This window comes from Nicotiana sylvestris, chromosome 1, assembly GCF_000393655.2.
Source record: "Nicotiana sylvestris chromosome 1, ASM39365v2, whole genome shotgun sequence".
NCBI classification, from domain to species: Eukaryota; Viridiplantae; Streptophyta; class Magnoliopsida; order Solanales; family Solanaceae; genus Nicotiana; species Nicotiana sylvestris.
Window position 1 is genome coordinate 15,107,505 of NC_091057.1, and position 5,128 is coordinate 15,112,632.

Below are 5,128 nucleotides of genomic sequence, written 5' to 3' on the forward strand. Positions count from 1 at the left end.
CTGAAGAGATGTGCCGAAATTCATAATCAACTGTTGAATCAACAATTCATTGGATCTATACTCCTGACAAGTTCCATTACCTTGTCTCAAACCAAAGAATGATCTTTGCTCTATAATATACTTCATATAATCAGTTTGCACTGACCCCAAATCTAGTAACCTCGTCTCACCCAGTACGAACTGCTCAGGCAATAAGTCACCTCGGACATAATCAAAAATCCCACAAGACGCCACAATGTGCCAGTGGGATACCAATTCGAACGCGATACAAAAGGAAGGCGAACTCTGGGAGGAACTACTCAACTCGCACACTAACATGGACTTCCTCAGAAAACAGGGAAACAGAACACATAAAAGCAAATATGGGCACTGAACTGAACATCACATTGTTGGGCACACAACCTGATCCAAACAACATACCCATGGTGGCATGCCATCCGATCCACATATAGGACTCACATAAGGAGATACACGTCGAGCTGAATAGCTCACCACATCCAAATACCGAATATCGGTCATAAACACACTAAGGTGCATAATACCATTCCCAAGGAAACATATAGCGTTATAGGCTACAACTCAAGCACAACTGAGGTGCGATACATGATCTAAGTCTCAAGAGCCATCCTGCTCATATAACATCACCGCTGAGCGGAACCTCAACACATAAGGAATTTACCAAGCCGTCTCACAACTCATACATCGCAATATATCTTTACATGAATTATCTGACCACGAAATAAGACCGCGACTATCCTTCCATAAAGAGCGCATTGCTGAAATAAACACAACTGGCCTGACGTAAGGCTCACTTCCACATTTAAATCTATCCCCCGACCTCAAGTCGATCTTGATCGTGCCAAAGCTAGGCCTATAATATTTCACAGGTCTATAACCCTATAAGCAGAGTGCCCTTCAGGCATAAATTCTCAAATGGATGATATTACCAAAATCCTCATACTTGGTTTAAATTTCTAATTAATCAAGTGACTACATGTCACACTTATACAATCTTCCCGCGGGACAAGCTCCCACCATCTTCCGAAATAATTAACAAGCCTGCACATTCAAACCACCGGCTGCACTAACACTGAAAAGCGATCAGGAATCCCTAACCAGGATGCAAGGCCTTTCTCACAAAACACCGATCTCAGGTGATACTGACGCCAATACCCATCTTACTCAAAACACTGAAACTCCTTTCCTGCTCATCCGAGCTCTTGACATCACATTCATTGACCAAACTGCGACCTTGGTCCTTACTTCAAATTCCATACCACTCACTGCACCTCATGTGCCGATATACGATAGACACGATCTCCATCACAACTCTGGAACCGACGATAGGCTAATACTTCATCACATAAGACCTTCCATTTAACTCACTTCAGGAGAACTATAGCAACATACAGGCGAATTCTCATAACCGTCGAATATGCCAATCTCTAAGTAGTGGTCCAAGCAGCCATAACCCTTTCCGGGATCCGCCTACTCATAACAGGCCCTAACAGAAGAATGATTCAGAATAACATCAATCACTACGACCGACAAGCCTCACACGCACCACCATAAATCACATGCATAACTCGATCATGCTAAACGAACCGATCACTGACACCAATATGCCAACTCAACTATGGCTAATCAATCTACTTCCTTCCAGTTTATCCTTGATTGCCTTAGAAATAATAATATCTCCCTTCAACACCTAACTTATTCCAACCACACTCACCCCGAGTGACCTTAAATCATGAGACCATGCTGTCTCAAAAACCATGACCATTTCATGTCTCTCAATGCTACACCGCAAGTCAAAACATCATAGAACATTCTGTGTCTTTCTTCATAAGCTGCTTCAAAAGCTTGACTCTTAACTGTACTTATAGACTCAGAATCATCAGGCACCACACTTTGCCTCTTGAATTCACTAGGACCGCTATTGAGAGCCACCCAGCTCTGACTTGGCCCCGAATGCAACCAACTCTACTGAATTTTATAACATATGAATACCATCTCGATAAAGCACCCAACGGAATCACTTCCCTCGAAGCCTGCACCTATACGAGGCATAAATCATGAATCTTCCCTCAAGTCTAAATATGAGCCAATAAGGCTAACCATAGCATGCATCCAACAATTCATTTACTCAAATTACCACTCATGGTCCTTTTCTGTAGCTGCAATAACCCACCAATACGCCAATAACCAGAATTCACGCAGGTAATAAACCGTGCAATCAGCTAATCAACAGCAAGCTCCCCAACTTGGCTCGAAGCCATAGATCACAACACATATACTCTATTGCTGTCGTAATATCATGGTGAGATTAAACTCACTCCATCATAAGCTCGTGGAAACACGAATCATCTGGAATTTTAACTCTTCTGCAATTCTTGCATTTACTCACACAACAGTTAAGCCCACTCTCTAGGCGACCATTTTTTTTTTTACTAAGTCCTAAATTTTTCAAAAATTTCGGCAGAGCCTCCTTTGTAATTGGTCCTATCCACCTGCCAGAGAATCACCAAAACCATCCTAACAACACATCCACAACTTGACAAAGCATCACAATGCATATCAATTACATAAATCTAAATTGATACATGGACATGCGTTGCACCTATTTGAATCATAACACATAGAAAATACCCTTCAACCCTCCATTATTGGGCTATTCAACCAAGTAGGAACATATTCTTTCTTTAATATTTTCGACCTTCAAGGTGGTCTCCTTGACTCAACGATTTCGTCATAATACATTTACGGAAGCGATCTCAGCTCCCAGACTTATCTAACTAGGAGACACGAAAAATATTCTTCACGCGCCCATAACTCGGGCTACTCAACAGATCACAATAAGAAACGAATCACTTAACAGTTCATCTACTATCCAGTAGGCTTCTTCTCCACTACCAAGTTATACAAATACACCTCGCAACACTAACATACTCATCACGTGGATATCCAACTGCTATTCCGGCTAACAAGGACAATAATGAACATATGAGTTCAAAACACTTGCTCACAAAATCAGCACCTCGGTGCTCAAGCCATTGGCAAAGATTTGGCCTCAAGTCCTCCACATTGGTCTAACTTCAAACTCACATAGATTACACCTCGCCCCTCGATCGGGGAATCAAAGCCATTGAGACACATCTGATACTGAGCGCCCGTTGGTGCATACGATCACGCGGAAGGAATTTCAAAAGTTTCTTTTCAAGCTGAATCAAGGACGCACGATAAGAATTCAAGAATGTGAAGTTTTCCTAAAGGTTCGGCAGCCTCTCGAGGATAAGTACAGACGTCTCCGTACCGATCCGCGAGACTCTACTAAACCGGCTCATGACTCGCGAGACCAAGTAACCTAGGCTCTGATACCAACTTGTCACGACCCAAATCCCGGTCGTGATGGCGCCCAACACACTACTAGGCAAGCCCGACCATTATTCAACACTTAACCCAATTTATCAAAAATAGCGGAAAGAAATATCAATTAAGCAAGATTAAAGTACTGAAGAATTTAACAAAATACACAATATAATCTCACTAGGACCCGGTGTCACGAATCTGAGCCTCTAGAATACAGAATATCATCCTAATACATGGTATATCCAAAGTCTGATAATGCGGAAATAAAGAGATAGGATAGGAGGGAGAAGATCAATGGCTGCGAACGCCGTGCAGCTACCTCGATACTCCCAGAAGCTGGATCTGCTGATCAACTGGATCTACTGAGCCTGAGACTGCCCTGGATCTGCACACAAGGTGCAGGGAGTAAAGTGAGTACTCCGACCCAGTGAGTAATAAAAGTAACTACAGTCCGAAGATAAGAAAATCCAGTAAATACACAAAGTAAGCTAAAATCCAAATATACAGCAACATATGGAACTGAGCAGCTAAACAACAGTATAAATAGAAATACATGAATGCAATGCAATGCATATGATGGTACATTCCAGTACCCACTGCGGCGTGCAGCCCGAGCCATCCATATTTATTTATCGTCGACGACACTCACTGGGGGTGTGTACAGACTCCGGAGGGGCTCCTACAGCCCAAGCACAATATCTTGGTCAGTCATTGTTACCTGACCGGTCAGCCATTGTTACCTGACCAATTTATATCATACAGAGCCATTGTTACCTGACCAATTTATATCATACAGTGCCATTGTTACCACTGTTCAAGTATATCATCCAGTGTCATTGTTACCACTGTTTCAAGTATATCACACAGTGTCATTGTTACCACTGTTTCAAGTATATCACACAGTGTCATTGTTACCACTGTTTCAAGTCACTTTATAATCAGTCCAGAAAATAATATAATAAGCCCCTTGGGCATTTACAAAACAGAAGTTCCCAGCCCGGAATACATTTAAAAATATCATTTAAGTTTTCAACACTTAGAATTATGGCTGAGTTTGCAAAACAACATTTAAAACCTTGGACTGAAATTAAATGATATGCAAATCATGCTAAGCAGTAATATCAATCCTCGAAGGATTTTACAAATCGGCACAAGGCCCCAAACATGGCATCAAGCCCCGTAATATCAATGAAGTATGTGTATCAATCACTAGTATAGTATAAACATCACACGGGATGGACCAAGTCACAATACCCAATAGTATCCGACCCCGCACTCGCCGTGGAGTGCGTGTCACGCCTCAATATAGCGTTACGATGTAAAAGTCCGGGGTTTCAAACCCTCAGAACAGCATTTACATCTATTACTCACATCAAGACGGCCAAAAGTCTACTCCGCGATGCCCTTTCCTTTCGAATCGACCTCCTCGCGCGTCGAATCTTGCCAAAACCACAAGGAATATATTACAATAGGCTAAGGGAATATAACTCAATCGAAAAGACTCGAAAAATATTGAAAATCACGAAATTTGCAAAACCCGAGCCCCGGGTCCACTTCTCGAAAAATTATGAAAGTCACATCACCGGATTCCTCGTCTCGCCACGAGTCCGTACATATAAAATTTACCAAAATCGGAGTTCAAATGACCCCTCAAATCTTCATTTTAGAATTTCAATCTCAAACCCTAATTTCTTATAATTTGGCTATGTTTTCATGGATTTCAAGGATGATTCTTCAATAAAATCATAAAACTTACCTC